This window comes from Equus przewalskii, chromosome 20, assembly GCF_037783145.1.
Source record: "Equus przewalskii isolate Varuska chromosome 20, EquPr2, whole genome shotgun sequence".
Lineage (NCBI taxonomy): Eukaryota > Metazoa > Chordata > Mammalia > Perissodactyla > Equidae > Equus > Equus przewalskii.
The window spans coordinates 28,544,059-28,560,594 of record NC_091850.1 but is presented as its reverse complement, the minus strand read 5'-3'; the positions used below and the strand labels follow the sequence as shown (position 1 = coordinate 28,560,594).

The 16,536-nt window shown below is 40.4% G+C and overlaps 1 protein-coding gene across 2 annotated transcripts in view; it reads left to right on the top strand.

Moving 5' to 3' along the window:
- The window catches only part of SLC1A3 (solute carrier family 1 member 3), a 75,319-nt gene that overhangs the window by 22,182 nt on the left and 36,601 nt on the right, over window positions 1-16,536 (top strand). The gene's annotated exons all lie outside the window — the stretch shown is intronic.

The following is a 16,536-nucleotide window of genomic DNA, read 5'->3' as shown; positions in this document are numbered from 1 at the left end:
ATGATGGAAAGGAGGCTTTAGTAATGCATGAATGATTATAACTCTCGTATTTTACCAATCACAAGAGGAAACGGATTTAAACAGCCACGTAATCTGGTCTGCCTCACTACCAACGAGGTGCTCTGCTAAACACTACACAACCAGCCTTCTCTGACCACAGCGATATAGTTGACAACAGCGTACAACAGGTCTGTTTTCTCACCCTCTTATCCCACCCAGATAACATCTGGTTGGACAGCCTATTAGCTATTGATGCAAGAATGCTTGTTCTCAGAGCCACCAGGACTTGAGCGGGAGCCTTCTTGGAAGCCTCATCAAGAGGTAATGCCCACAACACACTCACCAACTCTGCTGCCACCAACACTTTGTCTTTTCCTGGTGAACCCGCATGATTTCATTTCCTTCTCCAGTTGTCCCCCACCCCCGTTACCTTTTACGCTGGTGGGAGAATGGGGAGGGGGTGGGAGATTTCCCCATCCAGATATTTTCTCAGTTGACATTTGGATTTTCAATGAGTGGAAGCTTTGCAGGGTAGAATTCTGTTTTCTATGACAGCAAGATAATTTACTCCTACATGGGAAATAAGAGTCATTTGTATATGTGATTGACAAAAACAAACAGAGCCAGGAAGTTGCAGAAAAATGTTACTGTACATTCCTTCCTGCCCACTCTTCTCTTTCCCCACAGCACATCTCTGACTTGGAGAAGGAATGTCCATAGACACTGCCCCAACAGGATGGTTTCTGGGTTTGTAGCTAAAGCCCAGAACTCAGGTATTACTGACCCTGTTCTCTTTTCCAACCTTGGCTCACTGTCCCTTGTTAGGCAGATCACTCGGCCTCTATGTGAGCTGGCTCTGAGCATCTTTTCCCCTCCCAGGGAGTTCTCAAGGATATTTATAATCTCCTTTAAAGATCTCTGTGTGATAAGAACTTCATAGTACAACTCAAAAGTCATGGGGCAAGATTCTGGCTACTACATACCTTGGAGGGCTAGCCATTACTTGGACAGAGCTATGGCAAATTTTTCCTCAATGCCTTGCAGATCTCTGCTGACTGCCACTTGTCCAGGTCTTTAAACACGTGATTGCATGTACACGAAGCTCCCATTGGAGGAATGAATTGCCCATAAAACAATCACGTAGACAGGATGATTTGGGGTACTTGTTTTTCAAACTGGCCTGGCCCATTGGTGACCAGGAGTAATCATAGCAACCACAGTTCTTAACCCAGAAGATAGATTAATGCTGATGTGAGGGCACATCCTCCTTTTGTTATCCAAGTGCTGCTGTTTTTCTGGGAAACAAGTTCTTTGCAATAAGCGCTTAGAGGACAGAACTCACGTCTGCCATTTTATTTAGTGAAGAGCAAGGAGTCCCTCTTCATCTCTACTGACTATTGTCTGAACTGAGTATCTGTAGTTTTCCTGGACGCAAACTGAGGGGTCCTGCATCCTTTTATACTGTCTCTTCAAGGGTAGGAGCAGTGTTCGGAGATTTCTGCTTTCTGGTAATTGTGCTAAAAACCCACTGTGTTACCCTTTATAAGAGGAAAGCCCTCATTAGGTACAATTAGAGAAAATATTACTTCCTCTCAGTAGCAATTCTAGTTGACAGTTGCCTTGAAGTGGCATTTCCTGGTATTTTCTAATACTTAACACATCAACTTTATTGAAGGAATGAGAGCTTACGTTGAGTAATTTTGCAGGAAAAAACACTATGATGCAATCCCTTTTGCATGGTTAAAAAGAAATTTGTGGGTAAACCTTAGAGGAATCATGAACATTTATAATATTTCTGTTAAAAAGAAAGGAATTATAAGCTGCAAGCAACCGATATAAAATGAACTTTTAAAATGTAGCCTAATTGCAAGTTGGGAATGTTGCCACTTGGGACCGTTAAGAGAGTCTCAGCTCTTTTTCAGGAGAGTGTTAAGACAAGGGGCATAATTTAGTTTGTCAAAGATCTTTTTAAGGCTTAGTCTCAAAGGAGTAATTTCCAAGCTACGTGGTAATTTAGATACTTATGATCAATTGGAATGAATGATTGATTCAATAAGAATTTCCTTCAGGGTTTTAAGTACAATGATTCTAAGCCAAAGTGGAGTATGACCCAGTGGGAATGGGAACGAGGGAGTACTTCTGCAAATGACACCCATCCTTGGAGGACCCCTGTGTATGTTAGGAGATGTTACCTGAGAATGTTTTGCTTCGGGAAGGAAAGAAGTCAGGCTCCACTATGTTAGAATGGAAAAGCAAACTCAAATGCCACGAGTGGCCAAGCAGGTAATGAATCTATATATATGAAGCTGCCCTTTCAGGCTACTTCTTTTTTTTTTTTTTTTTTACTTTTTATCAAAGTTTCACTACTTTGATAGAGTCACGGATACAGAGAACTATTTCTCTTAGACAGGAAAAGTAACAGGGACAAGTGTGATGATAAATGGAAAATGATCCAGCTGCAGGATAGTGTAGACAGAGGGAGGCATGGAGACCATTGTGACCTGAAAAGTATTAGCTCCAGCCAATTGTTACCGTGTGTCAACAAGGGCCAAATCTCCCAATTGTTCAAGTGAATCCAGAAATCCAAAATTTTTAAGAACCTCTAGACTTTTTATTGTTGATGCAGTTAACAGAACAAAACACTGCAAGCCAAATAAAGCATATTTGGAAGCCCCATGCAACCCTTGGGCTACCAATATTGGAACTCAGGTTTGAAAATGGATGCCATTAATTATAAGAAATGCATTGCTAAGCTTGTGCATCCATCGCGTTATCACTGGGTTTCATATGTTGCCTTATTCCACTGTTGACAGTTCTGTACCAAAGCTTAACTCAACATGGAAGCAGCTACTAACCACCACATTTATTGCCAACTAAACAAATAGCTATTGAAAAACTTCTCTCCATCTTCTGGGTATAACCATGTTGTGTCACAGCTGTGCTGGTCTTTTGTGTACCCGACAGGAACACCAGAATAAGAACTCCGAGGTCATGCTCCCATGGAAAGTATTTCCCAAGGGGAAAATGCTTGACAGACTTAGTGCTCTTAAGTTCAAAAGTCCCTGGGCCCATGCAGACAGAAGTTCAAATGCATGAAATCCTTATTGCTTTCTTGGAATAGACATTTTCTTTTAGAAGATTCTGTACATTTAATTGTATTGAAGTCACGTTTAAACTCTGAAAAATCTAAACTAGGTTTTTGTACTTGGAACACCATGTTGGTGAGTTCTAAAGCCCCTGTAAGCCATGTTCTCCATTTCCTGAATTTGAAATTCCAATCTTTCCAAACATCCTTGGTGTGCATTAGCATTCCTGAATCGCAGAACAATGCTGCCAGAGAGAAGCTGGGAGAAGGCCTAAAGGGCTAGATTTGTACTCAAATACCTATTTTTTGAGCAAGAAGAGATGTCTGTGCCAACACACCACATAGTAAAAGAGGGGTTTGGTGCCAATTTCTATAGATTTGGTCAGGATAGACAGCCAAGCTAGATATTTCACCCTAGAAATATGAGTTGCTTTGGCTGGCTTAGCCTGATTAAATTTGCTAGATAACATTAAACTCCATTTCAGGTTGTGCTGTGTAGACATAACTATTACCTCCTTACTTTGGGATCGTTTTAGAAAATTAATGCCTTCTTCTTTTCTCTTTCTAAGTGTACATTCCTCCTCAATCGCTTACCTCAAAAGGTATCTTTTGTGTCTCCAGTTTTCTGGAAGTGGGGAGCACAACTTTTGACAAACAATCTCTGTGGAGTTGGGCATATTGTATGTAAAAGGGAGTTGGTGGGAGTATCAACAGCAACAGTCAAAGTAGCAGCGGGATCTGGGGCCCATGGTAGGGCACACTGGAGGTAAGATTACAAAATGAATGAAGTTTATCTTTTAACATTCCTTCCTTCATTAACAGTTGTTTATTGAGTTCTTACTGTGTCAAACACTGAACTAGGTACAGGGGATACATAAATACAGAGTATGGTCCCCAAGAAGATGTATGTTGGGCAGGGAGGAGCTTCCCTGTGCCCCTTAAATCATACAAAATACCTGAGCAAATTCCAATTCTAGCTTTGAAGGAGTAGGGCTGGTCCTCTGTGCTCCCAACTAGAAAGGGATAATTTGATTGGTTTTAAGAACATCATCCCAAATCTGATTTTTGGAGTCGTGGACAAAAGATCTTTGAAACCCATTTTGTTCCTGGAAAACTCTGACAATTCTTTTTTGTATCCAAAATGAAACAAATTAAAAAATAAAAACAGGAAAACAAAACAAAACAACACCTGCCTGCCTGTAATCCCTCCTCCACGTGACAAGCTCTGTGACATGACATGTCACATATTTCTTAGGCAGCTTCCTTCCAAATCTGTAGACCAATGAATTCAGTGGAACGTGGCGCTTAACTATAGTCAAGGCCAAGGAGCTGCGGGGACCAGCACAGGACTCTTTTACCCGAGTAAATAAAAGTAGAAACAGTAACTGTGGTACCTCAAAGTATGGCCTTCTGGCTTCAGAGAAATAGCAGTTACAATAAGAGTAATCTAAAGTTTTGTCTTTAATTTATCGTGAGAGGGCAAAAAATGAGCCAGACAGTTCTTAATTCTTGGACATGTGAAAGGTTTGTTAGGGGCTTGCAAAAATGAGAGCCAAAATCACCTGAGAAAAATTTAGTATTTTAAACTGTTCATCGCCATGGCCCTGGGGTATAGATGAGACCTATTTGAAATACTCCAGGCACTTATGCACAAGAAAAGGGACTGTAGATTTATCTTCTTTCCCTCACATATACATTTTATTGAAGAAGAAAAAAAGTTATCTGTCTCAGGTGGGGAGGAATTTCTTTGCGCCTCCCTTTCTTCTTCTGTAAAATGAAGGCGATCACAGTACCTGTGTCATGGGGTTGTTATGAGAATTTACAGCTGGCACACACTGTGTGTTCAATTGGTGGTAGCCATGGGCAGTGAGAGCAGCAGCGATGAGTGTCGTGGTGGTCCACATCGTATAAATGAAAATTCTAGAGCAAGAAGCGAGAACTTCAGTTCAGGGTCATGGAACTAAGCCTCCAGATTCCACGCGTCTCATTTGTCTGTGATCCTTGGAGCCGTCGCTTTCCCATTGAAGGCAAATTAAAGAAACCATGAAGTTAATCAAGTAACAACATGGGAGCCTGAGAGAATTCCTTCCTCGCCACCACGGGGGATTGGTTTCTGCCCTGCAGCATGGGATATGATTACCTCATCACGGCTGCCTACTTCTAAGTACTGTCATTCGTTCGTTATTCAGCTGCCTAGTCTTTCCTGAGAGACTCAGCCCCAGTGTGTGACACCCTGGAATCCACCAGGCAGCAGATTCCACACATGGCATACATGCTGTGAGCGGAGCTTTCCAGCTAACCAAAACTTTAGCCAAACGGAATCGCTGCCTCAACACGCAAACACACTTCATGGCAGCCTGGAAACAAGCCAGACAGAAAGAAGCTTCAGCCCAGCTCATTTGAAACCAACAGGCTGGTTCCTCTTTATTTTCTCTCTACATCTGTACACAAACATGAGAAGGGAGGCTAAGTCCTGTCCATCTAGAGAGGAAGGTTGTAGGATATCATGGGAAGACCCATCTGAGCCATCATCTGGCTTTTTTGCATCATATGGAAAGGAAATATGGGCAATTAATTTTTTTTCTTTTTTTTAAGTGGATTTGGGTTTAGGTAAAGTCATTTAAGTTTAGCTATTCCAGAAAATGTCTACCTTTCCACTGCAGACAATTTCATTCAGTAAGCATTTGTTGAGGTTTTTTTATGGACCAGCTACTTTTCTAGGACCTGAGGATACCAGAATGAAGAAGACAAGGTCCTTGATCTCAGGGAGTTCAGAGTCTGGTTGGGAGATAGACTTGTGATTGCAATATCACAGGGTAACAATGACCCAGGCAAGATGACCCCAGCGAGGGAACAGAGAAGGGAATGAGCAATGCAACCATCCCTCTTCCGACTCTCAGGGAACAACTCTACCAGCAGGAAAGAAGGAGCTTTTTTTTTTTCCTGCATTGTTTTCCTCACACCTGACTCTTTCATCGTCAAGTGCAGTAAGAGCCAGAGATGGGGCCCTGTGAGGTTCCCAGCAAAGTAACCCCGGGGAATGTGCCATCTCAGATGGAAAGTCAGAGAGATGAGGCACCTGACAGGATTTCAACCACAGAAACTTTCCCTTTCTGAGGGGAGCCACTCAGCTCTCAAGGGGGGAGCCAGGAGACACGAGGCTCTCTGAGGTGGAAGGCACTAGAGGTAGTATAGTGCAACCTGACACCCAGAGCGGGAATCTCCTCTTCAGCACCCCTGGAAGCTGACCGTCAGCAGCAGCCTGGAAGTTCCATTCTCCGATGGTCCAAACTGTTGAGCAGATGTCTGTCTCCCGTAAGGTCCACCTAGTGGCCCTAATTGCGCCATATGGAGCAGCAGAGGGTGATGGTCCTTCAGCTGGTTTCAGGAGGGCACCTGAGCACAGCCTAGGTGCCCCAATTCTTCCCATGCGCCCAGTTCTTCTAGGCCCTTCATCATCCTGGTTGCCCTCCCCCGAACCCCATTGTGTTCCCAAAATTGAACCCAATGCTCCAGATGTCACATGACTGGGTAGGGAGGGTCACCAGGACCCAACCCTCTGCTAATGCCAGCTGAGGTTGGGTCAGCTGTTGTATCAGCTGCAACAAACCATTGGCTCAGAGTAGTTCAGCTTGTGGTCACCTAACCCCTCAGAATTGAATATTTGTGGAAAACTTTTTGTGATAAAAGTAGACAGTTCTTGAGTTGAAAGATCAGAGGCCCTAGACTCAAGGTTCTGTGTGAGACGTGGCATTCCAGAAGGCTTGGGCCTGTGTGAGTTGGGAATTCTTATCTGTGAATTTCAGCAGCTTCAAATTAGCCTGTGGTTTTAATCAGTTCTGGTTTATAAGACATGTTTGGTTTGGTTTGGTTTGGTTTTTGAGGAAGATTGGCCCTGAGCTAACATCCACTGCCAATCCTCCTCTTTTTGCTGAGGAAGATTGGCCCTGAGCTAACATCTGTGCCCATTTTCCTCTACTTTATATGTGGGATGCCACCACAGCATGGTTTGATAAGTGGTGCTAGGTCCACACCCAGGGTCCAAACCGGCAAACCCCGGGCCCCCAAAGCAGGGCACGCAAACTTAACCACTACACCACCAGGCTGGCCCCCTAAGACATTTTTGAAAGTGTCTTTTAAAAGTATATAAAAGAAAGAAAATTTAGAATCTTTCTTTAAAATTAAATTATCATCTAAGAAAAATAAGATTTTTTCCCCTTGTACTACCAATTTGATAATTTCCTTCAAACCACTGTGGAACTGCAGGTCTGTGGGAAGCGTTGGGAAGGGATGCTTTTCTTCTGTTGATAGGATAATGGTTTCCAGGAGAGCAAGTTACCGATGAATTCTGATTGGAGATTGAGTGGAGGCTGGGGCAGGGGGAGCTTCTGCAGTGGGGCACCATGTGTGCACTTCCAGCTTCTGGAGTTCACATTCTGAGAGCCCATATTGTCCCATTCAGATTAATTACACAACATGGAATCTAGTGCCCAGATGCCACCTCCTCTTGCCCCGACCCCCCCAATTCTTCAGTTAATTTGTCTGAAATGGGGCTTGGAAATTGACATTTCTTTATAGTTTTCCAGGTGATTCTGCCGTGCACCAAGCGTTGGGAACCACCACTTTACACTTTTTCTAGAATTGGTCTTCGGGGATGTCACCATTTAGTTCAGATCCTTCTTAGTTTACACACACCTTCTTCCAGGAAGCCTTCCCTGGCTTTACCCTGGCCCCCAACAATACATGCTCCTGGAGGCCTAGGTTCATTATTCCATATGGTTTTATTTAAAGTCATTTAAATAAAATGAATGCTTAGTATTTGTATGAGTAAAACAATATAGAAATATACAGAGCAAAACATGAAAGTACCTCTACCCCACCCCACCCCACCCCCTAAGACACCCAGTCCATTGACTTTGATTTGAATGGACTTCAGCTTTGGGAGAACTGCTCGCCTTGGAAATGACTGGGAGCCTGCCTTCCCTTGTAAAAGACTTCTCTGTGTCCTGTAAGCCGAGTGAAAAGATGCTGGAGTTTCTACCAGCAGAAAGATATGTATATATAAGAGAGAGAGAGGGTCTGCCAAACCCCGACAAGACTTTCTGTGAAGAACTCTTTAGGAAGAGTTCCGTAAGAAGAGGAAGATGATTGTAGGTCTCTTGGATCCATGACATCCATGTTACCAGGACTTGTCAGTACTATTGGAGAAAAAAAAAAATCTACCTATATCCACACACACTCTGGTCTCTTCTATAATATCCCTGGGCCCCCTCCCCCACCTACACTTAATAACATATCTGAAAGCATTCCTTTGGCATGGACCCCAAAGATAGTCTTAGAGCCAGATATTAACATAGTAGTTCTTAAACATACTCAGGAATAACAAACGGAAAATTCATAACATTCTTATGGGTACATTAAAAAATGATTACATATTGGATTCTATAACATGATATAGGAATATATTAACTATAAGAAAATATGCAGTATAAGAGAAAAACTATAAGCCTATTTTCATGAACAGTATAAGCTATTAAATCTAAGCATGATTGACAACTTCAAATTTTCTAATATCATTTAGGTATAATATTTCATAGTTTTCAAGCTCTTTTTCTGCTAGCATTCAAACATGTAGAAGGCAAGAAAGGCTTAAGAAAAATTTATAGTAAAAGATCTTAAAATTGAGAGAATTCAATCTATTGACTTTAATCTATTCATTTTTTCCCCCTGAACTGGGCACATAGTATCATTATTTGATTTCAGCAGAAAACACTTGGGTTTAGCTTACAGAACACTGATGTTCTATCTCAACATGGCTTGAAGTCAGTATATAATTTCCCCTTAAATAAACATCTGAACACTAACTTAACAACTGCCAAGTGAGGTCAAGTGCCTGAAAAGTGCCATATACATCACATGAGCACATTTTCCTTATGTGAAAGATGGATATAGAGCAATGTGGATCAGACTGTCAACTGCTAGAGGCATACTTGTTGCCCTCCGCCACTAACCTTCCCTTCTTCCTAAGAACGGTAGGAACTTTTTTTTGGGAGAGGTATAGTGGCCCTGAGCTCACATCTGTTGCCAATCTTCCTCTTTTTGCTTGAGGAAGATTGCCCCTGAGCTAACATTTGTGCCAGTCTTCCTCTACTTTGTATGTGGGATGCCACCACAGCATGGCTTGATGAGCGGTATATAGGTCCACACCCAGGATCCAAGCCAGCAAACCCCAAGCCGCCGAAGTGGAGCACACAAACTTAACCACTATGCCACTGGGCTGGCCTCCGATAGAAACCTATTTTTACAATAGAAGGAGGGGTTCTTTTATTTATATGAAGTCCCTAAAGTTATTTCTTGGTGCTGGTAGACTATCTTATTTCACGATGGCCCTATTTTTTAGCAGCTTTACTGAGATATAATTCACATGCATACAACTTAGCCATATTAAGTGTGTAATTCGGTGGTTTTTAGTACCTTCAAAGAGTTGTGCATCCATCACCACAATTAATTTTAGAACATTTTCATTACCCCAAAAAAATTCCCACACTCCTTTGCCATCACCCCCCAGTTAGCCCATTCCCCCAGCCCTAGGCAAACACCAATCTATCTTCTTTCTCTATAGATCTGCCTTTTCTGGGCATTTCATATAAATGGAGTCATACACTGTATGGTCCTTTGTGACTGGCTTCTTTCACTTAGCATAATGTTTACAAGGTTCATCCCTATTGTCACATGTATTAGTATTTTATTCCTTTTTATAGCCAAATAATATTCCATTGTATGGACATCCACGTTTTATTTATCCATTCATTAGTTGGTGGACGCTTGGGTTGTTCACTTTTTGTTTTTTTGGCTATTATGAAAATGCTGCTATGAACATTCATGGACATATGTTTTCATTTCTCTTGGGTATATACCTTGGAGTAAAATTGCTGGATCATATGGTAACTCTGCTTAACCTTTTGAAGAACTGCCAGACTGTTTCCCCAAGTCGTTGCACTACTTTACATCCCTGCCAGCAGTGCATGAGGGCTCTGATTTTTTCACATTCTTGCTGACACTTATTATGTCTTTTTTTCTTTTTTCTTGTCTGTTATCTGTAAAAGATTCATGTTTTAGCTTAAACTTTTGAAGTCATGAGATATGTGGTCTGGGGATTATAGTTGTGTGTTTTACATTTCAAAATGGTAAAAGTCAAATATTAAGACTTTGGCTATATACTAAAATAATTGTTGAAATTGCTTAAAATGCATGTAGACTCATCAATTATAACTTTTTGTTACATGAAAATACATGCCAATTTTTTCAGTTATAGTGAATTAAAATAAAGTTAATTTAAAAAAGATAGATGACACAACAATGTGAGTATATTTAACACTACTGAATTATACATTTAAAAATGATTATGATGGTGAATTTTACATTATATGATTTTTAACACAATTAAATATTTTTTAAAATGAGGTAAGTGTGACATTTTAATGTCAGTTCTTTTGAAAGGGCATTCTCAATGGTTGTTTGCTTATCAGTCTTACCTACCAGTTAGAGATTTTACACAAAGCTTTCAAAGGTCATCTTCCACTGCTTGAGTCAGATAGCTTTCTACCTGTGCCTGGATTTCACTTTTGGAAGTGTGTTGTATGGATACTTGAGTTATCCAGAATGTTAGTCCTTGAGGGTAATGATCAGATAATCTCTCTCAATTGAGACATTCCTCAGCTGCCCCTGTGGTTTGGTGGTAAGGGTTGGGGTGGGGGAAGAGACAGACTGAAGCAAGAGGACCTCTGGATTACATACTCAGGTCCCTCTAATGAATGTGGATGCTAAGACTGGAGAGCTGATACAAATCTCACTGGCATGAAATGGATTTTATGAGTTGCTTCGGTGCCTGGTACATTCAGTTCACAGAGTGGGCCTGTTGCTGAAAAGTTCTGTTGAGGTCTTTTACAATACTATCGAATTATATATTTATTATAATTGCTTTTATTATGAGCTATTATTCCAGGTCAGTTATTTTCAATTCAGAAAAAAAGTTTGCTTTCCTTAGGTGTCAGCATTTGGTGATTGCAAGAGCCCCTCAGGTTATGTTCTTTTAGGACACCCCTTTTTAAGACACTAGTAAAACCTCATAGCCCAATCTTGAACTCTGTGTCTTTGAAGAATGACTTCTACTGCCTTTTGGCCGTCAGTAAGAGCTAAAGTGAAGCTTGCCAACTGACCATTCTCAGTAATTTTAGGGTTGTCTCATTCAGCTTCCATCTCATGTATTGAATTCCCAGCAGCACGTTTTACTTTTACTTGATGAACTAGTTTATCGAGGAACTGATTATTGCTAATTTTTGTACCTAAATAGAGCTACAGCACAAGTAACTTGTTGCATTGATGTTGACATCCTCTTACAGATATATAAGTAATGTACAGGCTAATTACAAGTCATTTCTTTGTGTTTGTTAAAGAAAACCCTCAAAGACTCTGGGGAAAGCTCATTTTAAGCAACCAAACACTCTTTAAAGAAACAAAACTATACTGCTAAGGGAAAACTAAAGACGGTTGGGTCTTTTGAAGTTGATGTCAAGGAGGGCAGCATTGGTGTTGCTGCCCGAGACGGGATGGATTGTTGGTCTGACCAACAAGAATTCTAAAGAACACTGATAGAGTATTCCATGGACTATCCTTGATAACAAGCACTAGCTTTTTTTTCACCGACAGTTGGTTTCCTCTGTTTATTTAGCTGTTTCAGATTATCCTTTCTGTGTTGAAATCCACACAAGGGGCATAAAATTAAAACCCTCAAAAGTAAACAAAATATCCCAGGCTTTTTGGAAATCTAAATGTTAGACATTGTTCAGTAATGTCTGCCCTCTGTGGTTGGACAAATCACAGTCTGGTATGTATGTGTGTCGGCTTTGTTCCTCAGCCCTGTGATTCGCTTTTGGTGGCTCAGGGCCAGAGTTTCCTCTCGAGGTGCAAGCTGCATGAAGGCAGACAGTGTGTCTCTGCCTTAATTAAGCCTCACAGTCAAGCTCCGCAATAGGTGCCACACTGGCACCGTGCTGTGCGACTGTTTGCTCATGTTGACAATGACAATTGAACCCCCCCCAGTGGGAAATGGGATTTGGATATTAGTAGGAAAGCAATTTGCAGCATCCTATTTGTGTTCTCTTTAAGGAGAAAATTCCACTGAGTGGTTCCTAAGTCTTTGAAAACTTTCGATTTCAATATTTCTATTTTGAGAGTACTCACAAATAATGCTCAAAGGGATATTTTTGAGAAAAAGATACTTGAAACTTTGCAGGTACGAGTAATTCCTGCCTCAGTGGAGTACAAATAGTGCTATATGAGGGAAGCAGAGGTGCGAGGAGGAATTCAAAAGTACGCCATATCCACCCCATGTTCATTGTGCCATTGGGATGTGAGGGTCGGGGGTAGAATTGGTCCCATGGGATATTTCTCATTAAAATCGTCTCTGTCCACAGCCCTAGAGTCACAACCAAAATGTATCTATTCTAATAAAATATAGGTCCCATATGGTACCATGTTGTAAAATATATATTTGTGAGTTGTAATGGAATTGGATCTACCCACCTGGGACTCACACACAGAAGATGCAGAGAAAGTTTCATGATTCTGCATAACTAAGTTTTAGGTTTTCATTTGTTTTCTTTAATTACCCTATTGGAAATGTGTGGTTCTTTTGTGGTTTCAAGTAAGAATCTAATTTGATCTTTTTCCTCTTAAAATACTTTGAGTCCTGGGAGTACTCAACAAACACTCACTGTTAACCAATTTCTATTTTCAGCCACATGCCAGTCATAATGCAACTTACCAAGAGGACTTGAATGAAATTATTTAATTATTTTCAATGTACAAAAGGCAAAATTAGCTGCCATGGATTTGCACACTTGATCCTTCCAAATGAATGTTTTCACTTTGGACATTCAATCCAGATACACTTAAATTCAAATATATCTTTTGTTAAATGGACTGTTTCCTTTGGCATTCAAAATGATTCCAAACTTTGCTTGGGAAAGAAAGAGAGATCAAATATATTAAAACAAATTTAATCAATTTTACTTTGGCACATTGTTCCTGCCAATCTACCCGTCGGTCTACTCACCCCGAAGAGTACACAAAAATTGAGATAAAATCAGTGATTCTTTCATGGAAAGAGATTTTGTCAGCACCAGAAAAAGGCAAATTTGGTCAAATTTTGTCTCAAACGCTGTTTCCTTAACAAACATCCAGACTCCAGTCATCCATTTTCTTTTATTTTTACAACTGAAATCAGTTTTTGAGAAAAGGAAGCAGTCTCAACAATTATTGCACTTAAAAAGAGAATAGTTTCTTTTAGCACAGTTTATCACAGTAACTTCATGAGTTTTTTGTTTCTTGTTTTTAAATTATCCCAACCTTTGCGTGGAGGAAGCTAAAATGGGCTTTGCTTGCTCCGAGTCTGTAGTGAGCCTAACAGGACGGTGAGGGGCCTGTTGTTTGAATCATCCTTAATTTTCCAAGCCTTGTGGTGTTAGGGTTAATGTAAGCTATTCTGCATTTCCATGTGATCATCTAGAATTTTCTTTCAATTAAGGCATTCATCAGCATTTTAGTATATGTACTGCCAAAGCGAGCACCAATCAGCATTGAATTTGCCATTTGGGTTGTATTGATTCTTTATTTTGGGCACCAAACACATAGATATGCAAGAAGTGGTGTTTTATTCTTCTAAATACCTTTCCATTATTAAGTTTTTTAAAATGATTGCGCTGTCTCAATGTCAAAAGCGAAAAGGCTTGTGTGTTCAATTATTTTACCTACAGACAGGACTATGCCACTGTGAGCAACAAACTTAAGTTTCAAAAATTTAACTTAGAAACTATTCAAGGAAATTTGAGATTTGTGTCAATAAACCTTCTTTACTGTTGACTAATATAATTTGGAACACAGTTCTTAAATTAATTCAAGCCTGCAAAATCTTCCGTTTTGGTCCCCGTAATTAGATCTTTGGACAACCTCCAAATGCATTCTGTGCCGCACCTCGTAGTGTCTCCTCCTCTGTATAGTTTGAGAATTTGGCTTTTACAAACTTTTCCCTTTGGAAGGTATCTGTGGCTTCGATGGGCTTTGTTCACAGTGCTTTTGTGGGATAAACCCCCTGGCCTTCTTGTCACACTGAGCGACTGATACCAACTTCCCACAGGTACAGATAGTTGAAATCCATGCTCAAAAAGTGCAGCCTCATCAGGAGAAAGGGTTGAAAAGGACTTCTTTAGTCATGAACAGACCCAGTGTGTGACTGGTCATTAGAGAGAGCAATTCTCTTTATTTTTCCTTTGAACCACATACATTGTGAAAAGATTCAGTGAAGGCAAGTGTAGGGTTTGAGCCCTCACATCTCCCACTGCATTAATGACCTGCGGTTCAAGGGTTACTAAGACTTCAGAAGAAGAAAAAAATATGAAAACAGAAGAAGTATTCAAAAGAAACACCACAAATATACACTTTTATGCTACCTATAATGAGCAGTCCTAACTGTCAATTCAGTTCTTATATTCTTTGCGTATGTTTAATTATAAAAGTCACAAATCGAGCTTAGCTGAATGAATTTATCTGATGGGCTCATGGGTAAAAGATTCTCTGAGAATTTCATTATCTTCATCACAAAAAATGGACAGTTGGCTTAAATTCCTATTTTTAGGCTTCTGAAAGAAAAAAAAAACAGTTCTGTCTTCTGTTGGTTGACATGATCAAGATGGAAAAGTGACATAATGAACAGGACTCTAGCCTTTCTGCAGCTTGCTGTCGATTAAAAAGAAAGATATTCCATTCTCTTCATTCCAACAGATTCATTCTAAGACAATTCCTGACAATGTTGAAAGATCAAGGTATAGTTCACTTTGAGAAAATACTCTAAAGAAAAGTACAGATCAATGGTTCACAAAATGTTTCCAGTCTCAGCATACTTGAGGGATAAAAATCACTCTTCTTAATAGCTAATAGTAGCTAATGTAATCTCTTGTTTTTGTTTCTACTGGTGTAGGGGGAGCAGAGGAGCCATGTAAACTTGCATGGCTCAAAAGAACACTAAAGATTATTCAGGTACCAAGACTCACTTCCCTCCCTCCAATCCTTGAGGGAGCTGTGCTTTCCCAATTGAGAATAATTGTGTGAGTTTTCCAAAAATAATAAATTATAAAATGCTCCACCATAGATTATTTTAGTGCATTTAAAATTTGACTCAGGGGCTGGCCCCGTGGCCTAGTGGTTAAGTCTGGGGCGTTCCACTTCAGCAGCCCGGGTTCACAGGTTCAGATTCCAGGCATGGACTTACACCACTTGTCAGCCATGCTGTGGTGGCGACCCACATATAAAACAGAGGAAGACTGGCACAGATGTTAACTCAGGGCCAACCTTCCTGAAGCAAAAAAAGGAGGAAGATTGACAACAGATGTTAGCTCTGGGCTAATCTTCTTCAGGAAAAAAAAATTTTTGACTCAAAATTTTAGGAATGTTTATTTCATTTTCAGGAATAAATTGCTGGGCAAATGTGAAAGTAGAGTTTTAGAATGTCAGACTACCTTCCTGTTTTTATCTGAGCATCCAATTCTTATGTAGAGGCAGGTGGCGAAACTAGATTAAATGTTGGGTGAACTTGTCCACTGTTTTTACGTTGACCTCTATCTGTCCAGAGAGTGAAGGCCTTCTCTCCGGATACATGGTAAAGACTTTCTAGAGTCTGAGAGAAAGGCTGTCTCTGTTAGAGTCATTTATGTCTAAAAAGAGAAGGATTCTTTTCCCTAAACACAACCATAATGCCCATTATCACTTGTTTAAAAATTAACAATAATCCCTTAATAATATCATCCAATTTTCAAAAATCCCCATTTCCTTTCTTCCTCTCTTTTTATAGTCTGTTGGTTTGAGTCAAGCCACATTTATATGTTGAATTTGTTTTCCATTTCCTTTAAATCCCTTAATCTGTAGGTTCTTTTCTCTCTCTCTCCCTATCTTTCCCATCTTTTTCTTTTGCAATTTGTTTGTTGAAGAGACCAGATTGGCATGTAAAATTAGTTGGCCACAATCTGGACTCTTACTGATTACATCTCCCTAGCGTGTTTTAATGTCTTTCTCTGTCCCTCAGACCATGAAGTTCTTGGTCAAGAGCTTCACAGATAGTTACGAGCCCTGTAAGTCTGTAGCTGAAAGAGGCTTTGGAGAACCTTAGTAACCACAGCTTTTAGGAGCTGGTAAAATTCAGTTGACCAAAGAATATTGAGTTAGTTAGGCTTAAAGACACAGTAAAGACTTCATAATTCTAAGCCTGCCTCACTGCCTGGAAAGGACCCACGGGCCCCTTTCAAGTTCCTAAGATTTTATAGAACTGGTTCATTATTATGAAGACGGTGAGTGCATGTAGAACAAATTTATTGCTGGTGAAAGAACGTAATGCAGAG